Here is a 23679-nt window from a genome sequence, read left to right as displayed (position 1 = left end):
CACTTTCACATCCTCTGTCTCCTGTGCAGCATCCACATCGGCTGTGATAGAGGAGGTGCTCCGTGTGGGAGTGTAATCCACAGTTTTTTATGTGTCTGCAAGCTTTGGTGTGAGTCTGTGTGGATGTACTGTACATGAGGGCTTAAGTCTGGCTGTGTATCGGTGTACTATGAGCATATACCTGGGGCTTCACTGGAGGCATGAGTTGATGCTCTGTAGTGTATGATCCTAATCACATCTCCTCACTTCTTTCTTCCAATCCCCCCCCCCCCCTTCCCTCTCTCTCTGTTTAGCTCTCTGGGCTCTGATTTGGACTTCTGCGGGCCGTGGCGACCAGCAGAGCAGAGAAATTGCCTGTTATCTGGGGGGTCGATTCTTCACGGGTTCCCGTAAATTGCTTTGTATTGACACCCTGTCAGAGTTGGGATCCTCATGTTAACCCCAAGATGTGCCCTCAAGTTAGGTGAGTCTCACCAGCACCACCCAAATCCCTGCTGTCCCGCTCCTGCTGGGTTTACCTCGACTTATCAATGCAGAGAAGTTAATTGGGCCAAGTCATTTGGCTACTTCACAGAATGTCTGAAAGATTCAAAAACATAAATTTGAACAGTTTCAATGCCAGTCGAGTGAATTGAATGCAGCAGATATTTCACATGGACGACTACAGTGTATATGACCCTTGACAGCTCCACTACCTCTTCCTAATCTTGTGGGAGGCATTTCATCAAAATCCATTATATTGGGATGACAGCTATGGTGGCTTGCAGGGCTCACACAGCCCACAGAGGGTGTGATGGATGTGACTGTGAACCTCCCACATGGTGATGGAAAGGAGACGTTTCTGGTTAGCTTTGGAACTGCATGTCATCTTTGACAGATCTAAAATATGAACATCCTGTTTGTTGGACCGGTTCTTTCCTGTTACTCGTTTGTTGCAGAGTCGTATAGTATCCATCATTATTAATAAACACAGTATGGACGCTGCTGCTCTCTCAGAATCTACAAAAAGTCTTTGGGCCAGATTTATTAAAGGTTTGCGTGTCTTAAAACGTGTGCAAACTTGATACCACCAGAAAAAAATGTGCTATCTGATCTACTAACAGCGCACAGTGACGATTGCGTCTTTCAAATGAGCAAAACAACACGCATTGTCCATTTAGTACGTTTACCTTAATGAATATGCAATATGGGGCGTTTCTGCCCTAACGTGCAAAATACTGGGAGGAGAAAATGCAAACAACTTAAGTTAGTACACGCATTGAGATTCACCAAACCTGACAAAAATTGCGGTGATTGTGACGGTGTCTGAATTTAACACCTTTTGAAAGGAACGTGCTAATCCAGGAGACCAGCGTTACGCACAACAGGCTGCTGTTATTGTAGTGAGGAGACATAGGCACAACAAAAGAAAGCATAAAGATCGCGTTTTTCCCCACGTGTTTATGTTTCAAATGACAGAAAAATAAATGGCATGCATTTGTTTTTTAATTTGATTCAATATTCTAATCGTTAAGGCAGAGAAACACCATGATTAAACTACAGGCTATTGTTGCCATAAATATATCTAAACAAAACTGAACATCCACAGCCTCTGCATTCTATAGAATTTCAACATTGACATTTATGTCTTTCTATTTCCCTCTTTTCACCAACATTACATTTTAAACTGGGGATTTCCTTTTTCTCGGGCTACACGTCTCTCCCCCAGCTCGCCCCCTCTTGTGCGCTCCTCTCCATAATGCGCTCGTCACCTCCCTCTAAAGCCCGCTGCTGCTACTCTGTAGGACGCTTGGATTGGGGGACCTCACCACTGTTTGTACCCCCGTCTTCGACACCTCTTTCCAGGGCATTTATGTCCGATCAGCTGTCTGGTGCGCAACAACGGCGAGTGTAGAGCGCCCGTGCCACAGAGGACACAGCTCGCACCTCCTGCGCAATGTATGACACTTCATTCTTAAGATTAAGGGAAGAAAAGAGAGGCCCTGTTTAATGCCGATGTTTTCTTATAACCAAAATTTTCTTTGTAATATTCAGATTTATCTCCTATAACTCGAAAGTATTGTGCGTTTATTTGCCTCTCTCACTAATACCTATTTTGCGCTTGCAGTCATCCTGCTTTCTGTCCAAACTCTCCGTGATGTAAACCAGTAGAACACGCAAAAACCTAACTTAAATAGTACCGCCTCCACAAGGTTTGCACCTGGTGTCATTCACGCAAATTTTCTTAGTAGATCACCTGCAAAACGCCCACCAACCAAACGTGCAAACTTTTGGAGTGAACACGCAATTTAGTATTGGGAGCTTAGTAAATCTGGCCCTTTGACTTTTAGGTTTTCTTAAAAATGTTTGATCAAAGCACTGTAAAACGAAAAGCTCTTTCATTGCGATTATTTTCTTTCTGCAAAATAGCTTGTGAAAATGAAATTTTACCATTTGAATAAGAGCTGGGCAACTAATCGAGTTACGATTGTGGCTTCCCACATTGATAAAAAACAAGATAATCCAGTTTGAACTGCTTCAATGTTGTGCTCGTTTTGTGGTAAATGTTTCAAAGTCTTTGTTGTTATATTTTGGCCACAGGAGTACATCAGCACTACCAGAAACCATGCTCAGAAAGATCTAAGCACGGTTTCCTCTTGTAGCCTACAAAACGTTGCAATAAAATACATGCATTGGCTTTATGTGACCATGAAGCGTGCTTCGTTTACAAGACAGGTGGACTCAAAGAATACAACATTTTTAAAAGGACGCGTAGTTGTGTCTGGGTCTGCAAATCAGAGAACTACACAGAGAACATGACAGCTACTTCACTGATTATTTTGATTTATTCTTAAGTCATTTTAGTCAGATACAGCCATACCACTCCGGGGTTTCTTGATAATGAAAGCTGTCAACGTTATGTGCCCGTGCTTATGCTCGTGCATGAACTGTACCGTGCTGAAGCACACCTCTTCCCAGCAAGCCAGGGCCAATCTGAGCACTCACCTTAGTCAAACAAACTGGACTTTAGGGGTGAAGCGTGCTTGGGCACAGTACAGATTGCCCAGTGTGAGTGCGCCCTAAGCTGCGTGTTAAATCATAATTGCTGCAATAATAGGAATCTTAGTTGCATTCATTTTATGAGACTAAACAAAATGATGTCATCACTTGAAGTTTTCAGATTATATTAAATTATTCACCCCACCTGGGAACGAAATGTTTTCAAGCCTTCTGTTTTCTGATATGACTCTGTGTTCGTAGCATTAAAGCATGACCACAGTGCTTTCCCACTCCAAGTGTACAACATTAATAGGATATCATGTAGGAGGTGGAGTGGGTCCACTGAGGCTCTCAGCATCACTCCACCACTGGCCTCCTCTCCAGTAGACACTGGGAAAGCATCCAAACCTCCCACCGCTCTCCGTCTCTGACTGTTATCCAGCTTTTTAGCACAGTGTGTGTGTGTGTGTGCTTCAGTGTTGTACTCTGCAGAGAAGTGTGTATCTGCAGTGAAGTGTGTATCTGCAGTGAAGTGTGTGTGTTGGAGGGAGTCTAAGAGAGATGGATTTAGGAGGAGCTGAGAGGAAGAGAGTGTGTAATGTGTTGTGATAGGAGACCCACTGGGAATGGCATGAGTAGCTCTGCATATCTCATAACTCTCACACATAAACAGACACACACCAGGTGGCCTATTCCTCCTACTTTTTTTTGTACGTCTGTGTGTGTGTGTGTGTGTGTGTGTGTGTGTGTGTGTGTGTGTGTGTGTGTGTGTGTCTGCCTGTCTCTCTCTCCTAAGAAGTGCTGTGAGTCCAGGTTGTTCAGCCAAATCCAAAGTACATCCTGTAAAGACGCCTGCTATCATTTATCCCCTCCTTACTCCTGCAAGAGAGAGACGAGATCCCTGAAAGCTTAAATTCATTCACATATTTTCAACCACATGAATGTCCTCATAAGGATAAAATGAAGAGAGCAGTGACAGAGAGAAAAAGGATTAAGAAAGAAACATCTGGAGGAGATGGAAATAAGGACGTTGTTGTTGTTACTGAAGCTGCTGGTCTATTTCCCCCCCCCTTTTGTCCTCATTTTTCTCATTCCTGCCTTCCTCCATATACATTTAAATGGCAGGGAGTGCTCTGTTGGCAACTGTGGTTGGCAGGACACCAGCACCAGTTTCTGGTTTTGAAATGGTAAGGTATAATAAGTAAGATGAAACGTTGTCTCACAAATGATTTGCTGACTAATCAGTTTGCAGAGTCATTTAGTTTGTCATTAGGCCTTAAATTAGCTAGAGTGTTAGCCCTGATCAGAGGAGGCACATTTTTCAGGTCGCACAAAATCATGTTTTTGTCTTTCTAGAGTCGTAAATTTGGCAAAGACTAGCTGCTGGCCTTGGTTGCATTTTTGTGTGTGCTCTTGGTAATCACCAAATCAGCTTTACGAAAAACAACTCACCTGGAATCTCAGTCTTTGCACTTATTTCCCCCCTAGGGCTGCATCTTTTGTTGGTTCAAATTGCTGTAACTTTGGCTTTGTAAAATCAAAAACCTCTACGTAGGTATACAGCCTCCAGTATTTTGTCCCTCTTTATTGCTGCTTTCAAGCACTTGTAAAGCACCTGGTGTGACCGTCGCAGAAGACCTGATCCAACTGAAAAAATGCACTAATCTGTGATCCTACAAACTCGAGGAAATTTGGAGAGTCTGTCATGCAAAATAGTTTCTGCTTTAAATAACTGAACAGGACGTGGGAGGGAGATTCTTTGAAGCCAACTTTTTTTTATCCCCCCCACCCATCCCCAAAAGCTCCAGAGCTAACCAGAAGCGGCTTTCCTGCATCCAAAAGAATCCAGAAGTCAGTACGCTTACATGTTAAGTCGAGCTAAGGTCATAGCTTGATGAGGCCATTTGATTGGATGACTGTCAGAGTACATGCCCCAGGGGAGAATTGGTTTGTTGGTGGAAGTTTGCCTCACTCATCTCGTTTGAGTCTCATCTAGTTACTATATGATCTTATTCCAGTTGAGCTTGTACGTCACCAAACAGTCGACAAACAAGTTGTCAAGCAGTAAACTGGTTGTTTTCTTTTTGGGGTGAATTGTGGTCTATACATGTAAGAGTAAATCGACTCCCACCTTTATTATCTAGATGTGCTACCCCCCCTCCACACACACACACACACACACACACACACACACACACACACACACACACACACACACAGACACACAGAGACACACACACATCATTTAAACATATGGATTGAGTTCTACTCATACTTAATCCATAATTCGATCATCGTTGTATGATGTATCTCTAAGATGATTTGTTTAGAGATCAGACACACACAGACTTGATGGCACACATTGGATGGCTGCCCTTTGCAGAGAATTCATTCATGGTCACACATGTAAACATAGAAATATAAATGGTTTAATGTTTTGTGTGACAGTTTTTTTTTTTTTTTTTTTTTTTTTTTTTACTGTAGAGAAAGGTGATTGGTTGACATGGAAACGGACAAAGTAAAAATACCAGACTGATACAGAGGGGTTGTGTTAATCAGAATCAGAAATGCTTTGTTCATCCATGGGGGGGGGGGGGATTTTGGTCATTCCATTTCTCATATCAAAAACAGAAGCATGAAATTCAAGATTTAAGCATGAAGATATAAAAAGATATGTCGAACACAATCAACACGATATGGGCAGAAATAAGAATTCAAGCAATTTGTACAAAATTTGACATATCTACAGGTCCTATAGGTTAAAGCCTGATGACTGGGTTATATGAATATCAATACCAAACTCATTTAATTAAGAATCACAACCCTTTATTAACTTTATAATTACCATCATAACGAGCTGAGCTGGATGCATTTAGTGAACTGTTTTTGAAATCCTTTGGCAACTTTGACACTGTTGCTTTCCTGTTGAGCGGCAGCTTCAGTATCAGGCAGATATTTATCAAAGCTATTCAGTTTCACGCTCTGTAGAAGGCGGCTTGTGATATTCAGGCACTACTCGAGTGTTTCTCATCATCCGCTGTTTACGTTATGAAAAGTTTGAGGCTGTGTCATCAAACTCTCTTTGCAGCCCCCCCTTCCCCCCCGCTCTCCACCAAACCGCCAGGAAAATAGAAAATGATGAAAAACACAAGAAGCATTTGAACCCGTTTAGTGTGCCTCCCGAGCTATTCGTGGCATAAATACATGTTTCCCATATGGACATTCAGGGATGGCGAGCAGCAGTCCTGACCGAGGTCCACCTCTATTTGTAAAGGTCACCCCCTCCCCGCGGTGAGCTGCCAGGGTCTCCAGAGAGCCAAAAGAGGACTGAGGGTAGGAAAAAACATTCCCCTCAATACAAAGTGCTGCTATTATTCATGCGGAGTGTTGAAATATACTCCCCGCAGGCCCGAGGTGTGTGCTCTCAGGCAGACTCAGCTGGAGTCAACTCCATTTTCAGCCTGTTGAAGAAAGTGGCGTCTTGTGGAGGCGCGGAGAGGCTCTGAGGCGACGCTGGCATAGAGGTGTTAAACACTAAACGGCTGATACCTGGCAAATATGTGAGTGCACAAGAATTTGTGAACACATCCAAAAGTTACACACACACACACACACACACACACACACACACAATCTGGGTAAAATGGCTGAACATCCTCGAGATGGTAAACGAGGCCAGTGAGGTAAAAGGACTTAAGCTTGTAAAGTCGTCTTCAATTTGCAGGGATTAAACGCCACCAGTCCCTCCCACTCTCAATTCTCCTGATTTTCTTCTGCTGCGTTCTCACATCAGCTGACTGCGGAAAAATACTAAGCAGCTGGGAGGAGAAACTCTGCAAGAAGTCCAAGTGAAAAAAGATTTATTATTATTATTTTTGGACATTTTCTGCCTTTATTGGAGAGATAGGGCGGTGGATAGAGTTGGAAATCAGGGAGAAAGAGAGAGAGTGGGGAATGACATGCAGGAAAGGAGTCACAGGTGGGATTAGAACCTGGGCCGCCCGCTTTGAGGACTATAGCCTCCGTACATAGGGCACGCGCTCTAACCACTGCGCCACCAGCGCCCCAACTTCAGGAGCTTTTCAGGAGTTTTATATTCGATCTAGCTGCTGCTGGAAAATCTACAATCAACTTCAGCATGCCACAATCGATCATATTCTATCACTGCATCGATGCAGAATTGTCCATGTCCGCATCGGGACCCATCATGGAAACAATTCATTCTAACACCCCTTCAATTCACCCTCAATCAATAGCTTCAAGTGTTAACTTAAATTCCCCCTGTCATGCGTCCTTCCACACATGCACTTCCCACACTCATGATCACGCACATCTGCAGCCTCCCCCTCTCCTGTCCTTCACACGGCTCTCCCACCGGGCGCTGTCATCTCCAAAGGAGTGAGGAAGACAGAAAGGTGTGAAAGTGTTGCCTTGACCCTGCAATCTTGCCTACTGTTAAATCTTTTGTGTGTGCCTGTCCGCCCCCCCCCCGCCTGTCTGGTTGCTCAAAATTGTTTGCCATCGTGTTTATCTGTGTGTGTGTGTGTGCGTGTGTGTGCGTGTGCGTGCGTGTGCGTGTGCGTGTGCGCGTGCGCGTGTGCGTGCGCGTGTGCGTGTGTGTGTGTGTGTGTGTGCGCACTCGCATACATTTTGACAGTATCCCTGTTTGCCAGGAGAACGTCTCTCCGGAGACCAACAGCATGCCGCCACTCTTTCCCGAGGTGTCAGAGTGATGTTTCCTCCAAACAAAGTGATGACATCCTGTGTGTGATTCAGACCGCCTGCATGGCATCACACTTGATGTAGTGGACAAAATCACACTCATAATTCAAATGGAAAACTCAGGTGGGCTCAGGGATAATACCAACTGCCATATTTTCACGATATTTGTCAACACCCACTGGGTTAAAAAAAAAAGAGTTATAGGGAAAATTCAAGCTTGGTTCTTTTGCTTTGTGTAAATGTAGTTTACCTCTTCACAGGACGGAATACTTTAGCAGTGATGGCTGACATAAGTGCCCTTTTCTGTCAGTCAGCACTGCAACACTCAGCGTGACAAAGCAGCACAAGGTCTTATTTAAGTAGGACCATTAAGAAAGCACTAGAGGAGAGAAAATATTAAGATGATGTCGAGGCAGAATTGCTGCCACTCACTGCAACATTTCCGCGTCAAAAAATGAAATTCTGAAAGCCTCATTTGCAACCTAATGCACTGCCAACCTGCAATGGATGTGCAATTTAGTTTCAATCACTGTCAGTCTGTGGCCCCCGCTGATATGAAGTGTCTATCCCACAGACAGGTGATATTCTAGGACTCACTGGGAGAGTTGTAAGCCTGATAAATGCTGCATCCATCACACAGTACATGTACATATTTACACAAATGCTAAGAACAATATTTTAAAGTCCAGATTCATTTTACCTTCAAAGTTGACCCATCATGCTGATCCTCATTTTAAAACTCACATATGCTGTTTCAATGCTGGTTGCCGATACGAAATGTGGTGTGTAAACATTTCATATGCTGGAGTAATCCCAGGATAAGTCTGCAGAGGGCGCTAAACGGTTTGCTCTGCAACTCACACGATAGTTCCCCGATTTGACCTTTTGTTCTTTCATGCAGAAGTCCATTTATCCATGTCTTGTCAGAACAATACTTTGTTTTTTATTACATTTATATAACCATTAAAATCTTAGTACAATATTTAGTACTTGTGTTCTTACCTGTTTTAAAGGGAGGTTATTAATTCCTAATGCAATGTTTGGAGAATCGTCTGTCAGGCCGCCCGTTCACCGCTCAATCTGCACTCTGTTGTTTCTCAACAGAAAGGCAGCTCAAATAAAAACAATGCCACATGTCTGGCAAAAAAAGAACAAAGTGGATTTTTACAGACAGGAAAAAAGGATAAACAATGAGGAAAATGTTCAAATAGGAAATAAGAAATTAAATCTGGAGTTAGCTGATTGTGTTCTGGAAGTTGAAATCAATCGAGGGTCTTGCTTCTGAACAGATTTTGTCGATAGGTGCAGAGTGAGGGATATGATTTGTTTCATCTGGTCTGATGGCAAAGAGGTCAATAATATCCGCTTTGTTTTGAGGACACGGAGCACTTGTAGCAGGAAATTGGTTTTTCACTTTGTGTGAAAACAAAGGCCTAACGTGAAGGACCTTTTTCTTTTCTAGGGTGTTGTCGATCGATATTTTAGCGAGCTTTAAGGGCAGCAATATCCTTTTAGTTTCTTACTTTTTAAGTCCCGGCTGAATAACACATGCATTATTTTCCATTTTCTTCTCTATCATTAGCTATTGACTACAGAGTCTCCCTCCCCCACTCTACTTTACCTACTCAGATTTGGTTGCTATGTGCTGCTGTGGAGAGGTCTGCCTCTCTGATCAAAAGAGATGAAGCCTCTTCTAGCCAAACACCTGAGTCTCATGCTCTCAGCACTTGAAAGAACTGGAGACTCTGTGAACAAATGATTTTTGGCATTGTTTCGTCTGCTAAACATTGGATAGCATTGATCATATATTTACCACACTTGTGTTAATCCAGTCGAAATGCTAAGTATCGTTTCTGTTTTTTTTTTGTTTTTTTTTAAATTAGCAATAAGTTACTTCCCATAAATTGAGTTAATCTGGAGTTATCATCTTTAAATGGATGAATGTGTGACTTTTTGATCTAGTAGATGTCGCCCTTGAGCACCAGCATGAAACCAAAACAAACTTCTGTTTGGCCACACCTCCTCCATACTGAAGCCTCCGCTCTCCTCCAGAGACACACCTCCAACCCCTCTACACTCACGTTTGCACGAGGGAGTCATCAATTAGAGCCCACCATAATTAAGCACCATTAAGCACAAGCAGCGGACAAAATTGTCCTTGGCTCGAGCTGCAATCACCTGTGGCTTGCATTGTTGTGTTAGCATGCTAATGTTAGCACATTTGCCCTTCTTCCAGCCAGTCATGGAGCTCCACTTGAAAAACATGAACCCTGTAAGATACTGTCTTTACAAATTCTTGACTTGAACTTAAATATTATGTGACGGGTTGTCAGGCCGACGTCCATAAAAAGACTTATCAGTGTACTTACACAAAGGAATGGCTGCCTCTCTCGGCCATAATCCCTAGGAGAGAAAGATATTGGACAAGAGTTATCTTTCATCAATAAGATCATCCGCAGCAGATTGCAGGTTTTTTTTGCTCCACACTGGGTTGCCCCTTCCTTTTTATTCTCATGTCATAAAGGTTTTATAACGTCCAGTGTGTCTTGGCCTTTGTTGGTGGCATTGTAGCCTCCATCATATTCAAACAGAATCAATGTGTGCCCGAATAAAAATGCCCTTTATACAATATTCAACGGTAGTTTGAACTGCAATATCCACTTTGTTGCAAATGTAAATATGAATGTTTAATTTATTTGAATGTGAAACTGTGCCATCGTATTCATGCGTGCAGCGCTCATTCATTTTTCATTCTTATGAATATGAGAATGCTCTGTAGTCTCTGATGTCAAGTTCAGTGCCATCCCCGCTGTGTGTGTGTGTGTGTGTGTGTGTGTGTGTGTGTGTGTGTGTGTGTGTGTGTGTGTGTGTGTGTGTGTGTGTGTGTGTGTGTGTGTGTGTGTGTGTGTGTGTGTGTGTGTGTGTGTGTGTGTGTGTGTGTGTGTGTGTGTGTGTGTGTAAAGTATTCATTTATAGTTGAGCTGTCCTCCAGCTTCAATATTACAGAGAATGACAAGGACATAAAAAAATCACACCAAGAGGATTGTAAAAACAGTCTGTGTTTTATGCTTTTATTCTATCAACACTTTACTTCTAACACTTCATTCAAAAGAGTTTTTTTTGTTGTCTTTTTATATTCTATAAAATCTCAGTGTGTGATCACAGATTTAGGGTAATCAAGCGCCCTCTCTCCTGTTGCTAAGCATACTGTCAGGAGCAGATGTGCCTATCAGAGGTGACTGTATTTGTTTCACCTTCAGCAGCTCTTCTTCCAGCTATTGGTTCAGAAATAATTGTGATATTTCTCCATGACTGTTGAAAGGTGTTGATTATTGATAGAATGAAGCCTATTTGTAGCATCTAGTGTTGTAGTCAAGACCAAACTAACCAAGACCAAGACATACCCGAGACCAGAGCGCTCCGAGACTGAGACAAGACCAAGACATTTAGGGATCAAGACCGGGTCAAGACCAAGACCAAGACCAAGACCAAGACCAAGACCAAGACCAAGACCAAGACCAAGGCAGGGTGAGACAGAGACAAGACCAAGACCGAGTAGAAATGCTTTCTATTCTGAGGTGAGACAGAGTTTTTCAAAAGGTGGTCTTGTGACCAAGATTGATTTTGAGTATGACAACACTTGTAGCATCGAAATCTACAGCTACTCTACCAAACCAGACATCATGTAAAGAAAACCACTTTGACGCAGCTTTCAACATCTGCTTAGAATTACCAGCTGCCATTGTTTCTTGGTGAGTGCTGTACCCGGGTGAAAAAAGTGCTGTGACCTGAACTTGGGGAGTTAATTAAGGCAAAGTCTTTACCAGCTACAAACAGGCCATTACACATGTGAAATATCAAAAACAACCAGTAGGGGGCGACTACATAACTAGCAAAGAAGTCTGATTGTATAGAAATCTACGGGAAAAGGAACCAACTTCTCACTTGATTAATGGGAAACATCCTTTAAAAATAAGTTGACGGTTTCAGTAAGAAGTTTCATGTCCTCTTTAAAGTTGTGTTCAGTTTGTAAATGATGGTCTAAAAATAAAAATAAACCAGTACAAACACGAAGCAATGTATCCCTCCCTCGTGTCAAAAACAATATTTAATTTTTCTGTCACTTTGAAAGAGTGCTCAAATTTGGCCTGGCAGTTACTTTCAATTTGGTTATACTTGAATTTCTTCCGGACAGATATCCAATAACTTCCAATCATATAAAAACAAATTCCTCCCAGATGTTCTTTGGCCTCTTACCTCTCTTTCCATCCATCTTTCTCTCTTTCTGTCTCTCTCTCTCTCTTTTATTCTTCTGTACTGGTACAGGTCTGTTTTGCTCGCAGCGAGCAGGAAAACAACCTGAGTGGGCAGAGTAGAGGGAAGGGGCAGAGGCCAAGGCAGAGCTGAGCTGATCCCAGAACAGCCGCTGCCAAGGTGTACACACAGTGAGAGGGATGGGAGCAGTGAATGTAAACATAGAAAGATTATGGTGGTTTGACACGGATCCCTCCCCATCTGATCCACATCCTGGAGCCTTAACTTTCTGGAGCACTGGCTGGAAGAATAAACAAGGAAAAACAAAATCCTTAAAGTTTGAGAGGGTTTCTTTCTTGGCAGCGCTCGTGTAACTCTGAGAGTATTCGATTTTTAGGAGTGCTGAGATTGTAAACTTAGAAAAGTTTTGCAAAGAGTGATGAAGACTTCTTTGTAATCCAAAGGTTTTGACTCTGAAGACAAAACGTTTGTCCTTTTACACCTTTATTCAATTTCCCTTAAGTGATTTGTGTGCTCCAGTATTTTCTTTGGTTGACTTGTCCCTAAATGTCTTGGTCTTGTCTCTGTCTCGCCCTGCCTTCGTCTTGGTCTTGGTCTTGACTCGGTCTCGACCCCTAAATGTCTCGGTCTTGTCTCTGTCTCGCCCTGCCTTGGTCTCGGTCTCCATCTCTAAATGGCTTGGTCTGGTCTCGGTCTCGGCTATGTCTTGGTCTCGCTCAGTGTGGTCTTGACTACAACATTAGACTGAGGAAATTTTTTGAAATGTAAGTTTCCTGATAACGCTAAAGTTTGTTTTAAATGTTACAACAGGTCGAAAGCACAAATTATTGATAAGCCCACATTTAATAAAAACTACAACCTCAGCCGCAGTGAGAATATGAACTCTAGTGACACAGACTGCAGCTTATTGTATGCATTAGTTTAGTTATTGAACTAAGTGTGAAAGATATTTGTATAGTATTCAGATATTCAGACAGCTAAAGTCAATGTAGAGGCTTCTCTTGCACTTGACTAAAACTTTTTTTTCCCCTTCCGTCTGTTGCATTTATTCAACATCTTCTTTATGAAGTGTGACAGCTCCGACCGCCCGGAGACTCTCTGTGTTCTTACTGTGTCTGATTGGAGACAACACCAGGCATTTTTTTTTTCCTGCTGCAAACAAGACTCCCGAGGCGTCCGCCCACCACTCTCATCAGTTGACAAGGTCAGAGCGTTTCGGGCTGATGTATGCGTAGAAAACACTGAAAAGTTGTGTCTTGTGTAACCTCTCAGACTCCAGGGCCTCTCACAGTCTAATCACGGGTTGGTATTTCACATTATTACAGCATTGGGTTTCAGAGTGCGTCAAAGCATCACATCACAAAGTACATTTAAATAAAACTGCCGAACTGAAGTATAGAAAGTGACCGTTTTAACCTATGATATACTGAATTTCTATTAAGTATTGGAGGCAGTGCTGTTTGTTTCCTGCAGAAACTCAGACATACAGTTCATTTTCTATGTTAATATGAATTTAAATGTCACTATAATTAAACAGCTTTAGCTTTATTCTTACTGTTCCCTCTATTGTGATAGAGTGTTAAACAGCAGGTCTGTTGACGTGAGAAGTGTGCGAGACTATCTTTTGAACAAAATGTGTTCTTATAAAAAAAAGTGTTTGTTCACGAGAGAAACTTATTTTCTTTTGAAAAAACGCAGTGCCAAAAAGTTCCATCTGCTCCTTTTTATTCCAGAAATTGCTTGGAATAATGTGAACTTTTTGATAACTGAAATATGCAACATCCTGTTTTAGCATACAGTCAAAACCTTGGCCAACAATTGATCGACAATAAATCGAAATGAGGAATAATAGCGTCATGTTTAAAAAAACTTTGATTTATGTATTGTTGTCTGAATGTTACAGCATGTGACGCGACAGGTGTCAGCGACAGAAATCAGCTTAAGTCAGTTGTTTTCCGTTTGAGTTTCCTAACATCCTGCGAACGATGCAGCACGCTGTTTTGACCCCGACGCCCAGTTTCTATTTTCCTTTCTTTCGCTCGGACGAGGAACAAGAAAGTAGGGTTCTCTGCAAGGCTCTGACACAAGCCACTGTTCTCACTCGACACAGCTTGTTAGCTTCTTTCACAAAGTGGAGATAACGGTGCATTAATAATATCCACATCCGTGTTGAAATGTTGAGCTTTGACTTACTTCAACCCCGGAGAAAAACTTTATTCGGCTCACCGCGAGCCGTTTATTGACGGTCCTCTGAGTGTTGTGTTTCGAGTTGACAGCTCGTCAATACAAAGAACCACACTTCCTTTTGTTCACCTTCAATACAAAAGTACAAGATGTCACACTGTTTCACAAAGTGAAACTGAATTTCAAATAGAAGAGAATGAAATATTAAACAGATGCAGAGTGGACAGGGAGCGTGCGTTATGGGACGCATAATCCAACACTCACATCCTGTTAGGACACGGTGATACTGTGTTTCTACGATCGTGGCTTCAGCACCATAGTGGGATGCTTTTACATAAAAAAGTGATTATTAATATATAGTGGTTGCCATGGCAAATGTGGTAGTCCAACATTTCATAAATGGAGAGCGTTTACAACCTACATCAGCAAAACTCTTCACTACAAATTCAAAACGTTGTGCTAACTAAAGACCTGTCGGGTGTACACTGTACGATCTCAGGCCAACCACTAATTTTTAAGTCGAGCAGAATCTCGATCCTGGTTTCCCGTATTCAGTCGTGCAGTGTTCACTGACGCATGACTGCCGACCACAGCCCGATCAGCTGCTCCCAACTGGTCGGATGATTTTTCATCCCGACCGCTGGGCTTTTTTCCCCCCTGATTGTGCCTGCACAAAAATTGAGAGACCGCTTCGGATATCACTATGGCAACAGTTTGATCTTTTTTCCGGCCAAAACCACGGCTCTTAGCTTTGCCAATCCAAAACGTGTCACCACACTTTGGAGGATTTAAAAAGTATAAAAGAGATCCCTATTGACTGTCAGTGGGGCCAGTGAATAATTTGACCCCATGCAAAGTGTGGCCTTAAAAAGTTGTGCTCAATTCATGTAGTTCTTCTAGACCACAAGGACATTTTCAGTTTGGCAGTGGCTTGGCAGTTGGAGTAAAAATCTGGTCGCCTTGCATGTAACGTAGGAGTGTTTTGTTGTACCTAAAAACACCCGCGGTTTAAAATGATGTCGTTTGCGATACCTTGGCAGCCGAGAGCTAACAACACTTCTTCCTGCTGTTTAGCCATTTGTGTTGAATTTCTCTTCAGCTGTAAATGTCTGTCTTCTGAAGCAACACGTCTTTGTTTAAAGCAGAATACTGTGTTTAAAGAAGTGCTAATCAGTGGGCTGAACAGTGTAATGTATTGTTGAAGCCGTGGTGCTGGATGAAGTGGGCTTATGTGCGATGGGCAGATGGACGCTCGGACCAGGCAGGTGGGGTGCTAGACGGACAGACTGCAGGGAGGGCCCCGGCGCCGTGGCCCACAATGCCTCCTCACAGTCCCTCATGGGATGCGATGCCACCTTCTCCCTGCCCTCCATCCCCACGTTTCATCCGCGTGTAAACAGACTCACACACATACAAACACAACAAGATCATGGTCTGAGTGGGAAATGGAGAGAAAAAAAAAAGAAAAGGCAATCGCTGCCATCTGTTGTGTAGACTTAAGGATTTCCCCGCTGAAGCACAGCAGAAGTTTCCCAGAGGGAGGAAGCAGGAAGAAACTTCTTTTCATCCTTCACTCTTCACTCTCTTTCAGGTTGGAAGTGTGTCAGGGTTACAGGTTTTCTTATTCCCAGTGTGAGTAGCTGTGCTGAAAATGCCGGCTTTTCTAACTCTGAGTCAGGACTCCGTGTCAGCCGTGGGAGAAATAAGAGCGCAGTAGTATGAAAAGAAAGCTGTGGTCTCCCAAAAAGCAGTGATGACAATAATTCTGAGCTCAGGACTGATGCAAAAATACAGCTTTTACCTAGAGAGGGCTCAGTGCAGCTCGCAGAGAGATGAATATTGAGAAAGAATCTGTCATTTTACCTCTGAGTGTCACAATATGAAAGAAGAGAGCAGACACAATATAGGAGACAAGCTGGATCTGTGTGTGAGGAAGACTGAATAAGAAGCTGAGTCTGCTTTCTACAAAAGTGTGTTCAGAAGATACAAAAGTAGTTGAGTTCAAACATCTCAAAGTGTGTGAGTGTTCATGCAAGACGGCGGCTTTTTAAAGTGAAAAGAGCTGCAGGCGAGGCCGTCCATTAGTACACACGGCACAGGAAGGTAACTCCCACAACACTATTTCAATCCCTTATCTCCTCACACTGTTGTTTCTTTCCTCGCACAGTTATTACTGTATTGAAAGCATCTTAACGATTTATCTGGAAACAGCCAAAGAGTGATGAGGGAATCAGATGAAGACAAAGAAGGTCAGGGAACAAAATACATCACAGGATACTTGATGCCATCTATCAATAGTTGGACATATTCAGTTAATTCAATATTTATGACTCAGTGTAATCATTTAGAGTTCTGTTAAAAGTGATAACTCAAAAGGTAATTTATTTATCTGGGACCTGCATTTAAAAGTACATAAATTAGGTTTTTTTATTGTCTGACACATGGGTCTATATTTAAAGGCTTACTATGTGACTTTTAGATTTAAAAAAAACAAAACAAAGCTCTCCAGACACAACTCCTTCATCCCTCATCTCCCCCTCCCCTCCCCACTCCACCCTTCCTGTCCTGTTTCTTTAAGCTTTGGTTCTCAAAGTTTATGATCTTCGAAGCTTCTTCTTTGGGCTCGAACTTCTCATACAAATCAATTAATGCATCCTGAAATCACCGCAGTGAAGACAGCAGTCATGTCCAATGTCAGCAGCGTAGCAGTTGTTACACACTGCAGCATATTGTTGTTAAGCCAGTGTAACCATTAAAAGAAAATGCTAATAGATAAATACTAGGAGAAATAAAAAGTGGGGCAAGAATTAAAGTTGTCGAAGTCTTAAAAGAAGAAGAAATATTTATATTTTAGAAAACCAAAAATCTCCACACAACGGCATCATTATCAGAAGTGTTAGTTAAAAAATCCCCCGTGCATATCGTCCTATACATGCTTTAATTTCATCCAAGTATTAATTATAAAACAGAGAACAGCCGGCTGTGGAGTAACATCCATTATACATTTGTTGCTGCTATTTTATCAAACAGCATATTCATTTACTTTATTATTATTTTTTTTCAAACATTTTTCAGTTATTCCTTTCTGCTCTGTGTTTTGTTTTGATCTTTTTTTGTTCCAGTCTGACAGAAAGGTTTGTGCACCTGAAGTCTGAAGATGTTTAATTCAGAGTTTTTTTAAATGGAAATGCTAACAAAGTTTTCTCAGCTGCTTAGCTTTAATGAGCTTTAATCTTTGTGTGTCTGCATAATAAAACATAATTCATCATCTCTTGAACAGCGTATGATCACATGAAACAACAACAGTTATGTTTCAGAGACCTTCCTGACATTATTAGCACATATATGCGCACAAACCCACTCTGAGGTGTAAACTCTGGGAAGAAACATCGGGGCTGATTTGTCAAGTCATGTAATATTTATTAGGGATGCATCGGTTTAACATCGGTATCGGCTGATATCGGCCATGTTGACAGACATCGGAACATCGACAAGTAAAGTGGCATGAACAGATGTCAGAAGCTGATGTGTGTTTGTTGTGTTTTATCATTTTAATGCTGGCATCAACACCTAACTTCTTTTTTGTCAGATTTATTTTTATTTTTGCCTTTATTGAGCGATGTCGAGAAAATCAGGGAGAGAGAGAGAGTGGGGAATGACATGCGGGAAAGGAGCCACAGGGCGGATTTGCCACCCGCTTCGAGGAATACAGCCTCTATACATGGGGCGCGCGCCCTAACCACCAGCCACCGATGCCCCAGTACACCTAACTTCTGATTCAGAGAAGAGCTTTTTTATGGGGCATTTGAAGTCACCTGTTGAACAAACTCTGTTTTGTTTTCCAGGTCAAACATGAGTGGAAATGTCGGCATTGTGGGAGCCTGGTATCAAAAGATGAGATGATAAACGTTGGAAATCGTCAATTGGCTAAATTGTTATTTTAAACATCGGTATCGGCTCTGAATTTGACAAACGATGCATCCCTAATATTTCTTTATTAAGCACATTTAGAAGCACTAGCTGACCAAAATGATGTCCAGTATAGATGTGTGTGTGTGGGGGTGGGGGTGGGGGCAGCAGCGTGGGGCACACTGGACCAGCTGCAGGCCGGACAGGGACGACTGGCTTATTCCTGCCCCGCCTGGAGGATACAAACACATGGATCACGTTCTCTATATCACTGAAGGAGTGGATGGTTTTTAACTTTGAAGTTGTAAAGAGTTAATGAGTTTTTTAGCACCAGATACGAGAACATTTAGAATTAACCACAAACATGGATACTCGCAAATTATAAAACTTTGAACATGATGTCTTGTTGCATCTCCAATGTCAGGCTGTCAAAACCTCATGAAATAATCCTTGTTTACCGTTGACAGCCGCTGCATTTTTGAGTTTATCGACAGGCATCATAGATTTCTCCAAACCCGCAGAGGGAGAACACAGCTTTCAGTTTCAAGATACCCCATCATTTCCTCTTTCTATCCTCTAATAATTACAACATATTCAAGGCCACTGCAGTGCCAGGACATCAAATATGCCCCCTTTTAAAAAAATCGCAGCACTAATTTCACACCGAACACCAGAGATGTTCTGCTGTATAATACTGTCACTTCAATGCAGCACCACTGATGCTGCATTGATTTTGCTCGGAGTGATTTTCCACCTTGTTTCAGGATCCTTGGCAGGAGTTTTCCTGCTCAAAGACAAGGTTGCCAGGGCAACAGCCTCCGGTTAGTATGACTTCGAACCTCTGGTTTGATTCCTGGGGTTTGATTCTACCTGCGAGCAAGGTGTGTGTGTGTTAGTGTGTGTCTAGACTTTGTGTGTATAAGGGCGTCGTATTTGTGAGTTGTTGTTTTTGTGTGTAAGTTTGAGTGTGTATTCCAGTGCCTACTTTGGATATATATATATGTTTTGCTGATTGTGACAACATTTCTTGCAGCATATTTGAATTCTTCTCGTCCCTAGGACCAGTACCTTTTAGCTAAAAGTTTTCTAACTGATAATGTTACCAAAATTCTGCTGTAAATAGAAAAATTCAAGTCTGGCTTGTATTATCAGGTTCTCTGAATAAACGAGCCAATTAACCAATTTCTCCAAAACAAATGAAAATGTAGAGCATTTCAAAATATTTCACACAGTCTAGTGGAAGTTTGTGAATATGCATTTATATGATGTCTTTACTTTTATGAGCAGACTGCAAAGGCTTATCGAACTTCATAGAAAAGCAGTGCATACATTGGCAACCAATGAGGAAGTGTAAAATCCTGCAGTACCTCGAGTGTCCACTAGAGACTGACTGCAGAAGCCCAAGAAGTCACATACACACCCATCTAAAAAAAATCCAGTTTTACAGCATAAATAAACATGTTTACAGCCTGGTACATAAAACTAAATGGGTCTGATTAGCTCATGTCTCGATCGGCACACACTGTAAGGGGGGGTGAATGTTTGATAACTCATCCGTTTTGGTTTCATGCACGATAAGGTGCGTTGCAGCTGTTTGTGTTTTGAGCACATCCTGTTGAAATCCTGACAAATGTGCCCAAACTGTTACGTTAGGAAAGAAGCTAAAAAACTAAAGACATAATACTTAGCATTCAGCCTTTTAAAGAAGTCACCTTTGGCCATTTTATTTTTTATTACTAATAAATGTAAACAGAATCATGTCGAGTCCAATGCCTTCCCCAGCAGTCCTTGCTCAAATATTTTTTTCTTGACTTCCTGTCTTATAGCAATAGTCTATACAATTAGCATCATCATAAATAGCAACATATATAGACGATGCAATCAGTCAAATTCACAGGCTGGAGGACGTTTCAATCCAGAATAAGTCAGAATAGTATTAGCCTGTGCAAATATGCTCCTTTCCTGGAGCTATTGGCAGAGCTTGCTCAAGGCTGTGTGTGTGTGTGTGTGTGTGTGTGTGTGTGTGTGTGTGTGTGTGTGTGTGTGTGTGTGTGTGTGTGTGTGTGTGTGTGTGTGTGTGTGTGTGTGTGTGTGTGTGTGTGTGTGTGTGTGTGTCCTCGAGTTTTCACCAGCCTGTGTGTCTGCCTGAGTGTGTTTGCGTTTGTGAGTGATAGGAATATGAATAAGTAGAGAGACATCTCGTGAGGCTATTTGCTTAACCTCTCCCTCTGCAAAAAACACACACATGGGGAAAGAGATAATCATTTTACATTCTGAAATCAAAGCAAGCCTCACAATAGACCTAAGTGCAGGGGGGACATCAGAAGAAAAATAATTCTATCTATTCACTATCATTACACCGTTTTCATGCTGAACACTGGCTGATGTTTGCAGCATGATTACATCCCCGTACATTGTGGATCTGCCTGTGTGCAGATGTGTGATATGTGTCTGTTTTCAGACGAGGTAATTAGAGGTAATTACAATGCAAGGGTTTCCATCGCTCTTTCTTCCAGCAGCTGTAGGATAAGAGGAAAGAAATGTATCAAGCTTCTATATATATATATGTATATGTATATATGTATATTTATTTTTTACATCTATCAGCCATCTCTTCTCGGTTACAACAAGCCTCACTACGTTAGCCCCTTAGTAACAAGGATGCAGGAGTGTCACCGCTGGGCGATTAAGGGCAGGAGGAGGGTTAGGTGAGGAGTGAATAAAGGAGACAGATAGGGATAAAGGACCGTTTTTGATCAACAATAATTGAGTTTACAGCACACTATACATTCACCAACATTTACTGTGACTTAGGATGAGTTTTAGGAAATTACTCCCTTTTTCATTTTTAAAAAGTTAAAAGTGCAAGCAAGAACTTTACTCTTTACTTTTTCTGAGCAAGTTTTATTTTTCGTGTCAGAACGAGCACTGCTGTTTTATAGCGTCTTACTATTTTTTAGGGCCCAGCTGATATGAGATTGTTGGTGAATCTGAAACCATTATATCGGCCGATAACTTTCTTAGATCTATTTTTGATCTGTAGAGATTGATGGCTATAGATATATACATTCATTGCATTGATCCTAAAAATGAAGATATTGGCTGATTTATCGGTATCTGATTTTTCTCTTCCTAATATCGATATAGGTACCAGCCTCAGAAATCACATATCGCTTCCCCAATTTGTTCCAAATGCAAAGCTAATACTGGAACTAGAATGCATTGTCTTTGGGAGTGTGAAAAAATTCAATTATTTTGGAAGGCAGTATGTGGAGAAATAGGCACGGTGATAGGACAACAACTGCCTCCTGGCCCACTTCTATGCCTCCTAGGAAGTCTACCAAACACTTTAAAGGAACATAAGGACATAATCCAATTTCTTTTAATGTTGGCTAGGAAGGCTATAATGACAAAATGGGTTGGGGATGAATCCCCTACTGTTCACTTGTGAAAATCTCTGATATCTGATGTTGTGACGTTAGAAAAGTTAAGATACTGTATCGGAGGAAAGACTCACCTCTTTAAAGGGAAATGGGAGAAGCCCTTGAATCTTCTAAATGTTAAGTGCAACTTATCATAATGATCCCTGAATGATTATCTTGCTATTGTACAACATCCCTATTAATCACATGTATACTATACTGGTAGATGCTGAATGTGACTACTGGACCAACTATGCAAATATTTTGCTGAAGTGCACTGAGCTGTTATTGTTTTGTCTTTGAAATTCAATAAAAAAATGTTCAAAAAAAAATAAAAATCACTTATCGGTCGGGCCGTACTATTTTCTACATGCTTCATGCACAGATGATGAAATGTTCACTGCAAAAAATATAATAGTGGTTAAAAGTATGTCAGGCACTTCAACTAAAATACAACAAGGGACGTAAAGGAGCATCATAAAAAGTGTTGAGAGGACTTAAGATCGAGGGTGGACCTAGTTCATGAAGTCTTGATCTGTGGTCAGTATGAAGGCCTGTTTCCTCATCGACCTCTGAGAAACAGCTCTGTTTACTTTTAATGCAGAATAACAGGTAGTATCCGCTTCATCTTGCTGTAGCTCTCCGTGTCTGAATCACTTGTTATGGTAGATAGAGGGAATCTCACAAGCTATGATGAAATTTTTTTTTTCTAGCCTGAAGCACATCTTCATACTTCAGAACCACTTGTAAAGAAATACTGTAAACAGTGCAGCATGTGAAATGGGTTTGCTGAATAAATAATTTATTACAAACATCAGCGCTCAGATGTAATGAACCGCTGAAGTTTCTAACAACTCTTTTGAAGAGCTACTGCCGTATATTCTCCCTCTAACCCAAATCCCACACTGAATGATTTATCCATTTCAACCACTGATGGTGAGAAGAAGAAGAAAGACTTTTATTTTGATGCACTGTTTTCTCTTACATACCTTTGAATGGCATCGAGGGCAGAACCTACATAAAAAAAAGACTGCTTCAGTGCCATAGAACCATAGTTAAAGGATCAATCAGTAAGATATCTATTAAATTAAATGATAAAGGTACCTTACTATATGATCAGACATTAAGGAAACATGCTATGTTGAAGTGCTGGCTTCTCTGACAACAATGCAGCAGCCAGTATGTCCTCCTTCTAACTTTAGATTCTGCTCCTGAATGCTCTGGATTTGTTTGGACCAGAGAAGGTAGGCGCTTTTAAGATATGATAGCTCCACGAGCAGAAACGTGCTCAAACTAGGATCAATGTTGGAGATGCTTTTGAAAAATGGAGAGAGGTTAGAACACAGAAAGGTTTACAGACCCATGCAGAGCTGGATAAACACTGAAGCTTCAGTGTTCACCACATGGTGACCTGTGTGAGCATCGACTCTAGAGAGGAGGGGGCGGGGGCAGACAGCTCTCTTCAATATTTTGAATATGGACTGCAGTACCCATTTAAACACTAGGGGTCAGAGTTACATATTGCTCCTTTAAGAAAGAATACATTTTGTAATTTCTGGATTTTTAAAATCCTAAGGGTCATATTTTAAAGCTCCTCTTAAGAACTGTCAGATTGTTGTTGATTTTGGCGACCCCTGTTGTCAATGTGGGATGGTTACAAATTAGGGACGTAAAATAGTCATGAAGGTTGTTAAAAATGGCTGAATAAGGAGACTCCTCGATGATAGATGTCCTTTAAATGCTTGTGAACCATCTCAACAGGTCTGCAGAGCTGTTTGAGCAAATGATTCCTGTTTGATGATGACTGAACAATAAAACGATCAAGTCTGTCGGTCGCCTTGATTATCCCCATTCATTACCAGTGATAAACGTCCTAATAAACACACAGCGCAGAGGTAATGTCACATTAAAGCAGAGCCTGTGTTGCACAGCTGTGGAGTGGGAGCACGACGACAAACACAAGATGTTCGCCGAGACGTGTTTGTACAAAGGTTTATCTGAGAAACGTGTCTGTGATTACTTTTGATAATGAATGTAAATTTAGTAATAAGACATTTGAGGCTGCCGTGTTGTTAGGCAGAGGTGTTGCTATGATAGCTCTACCATGATACTGTATGGTAGGGCTGCTCGATGTTATCATAATCCTGATTATTTTTTAAATTGATACTAAAGTCATGATTATTAAACA

Source organism: Labrus bergylta, chromosome 12, assembly GCF_963930695.1.
Source record: "Labrus bergylta chromosome 12, fLabBer1.1, whole genome shotgun sequence".
Taxonomy (NCBI): Eukaryota; Metazoa; Chordata; class Actinopteri; order Labriformes; family Labridae; genus Labrus; species Labrus bergylta.
The sequence above is the reverse complement of the archived record's forward strand: the minus strand, read 5'-3'. Positions refer to the sequence as shown.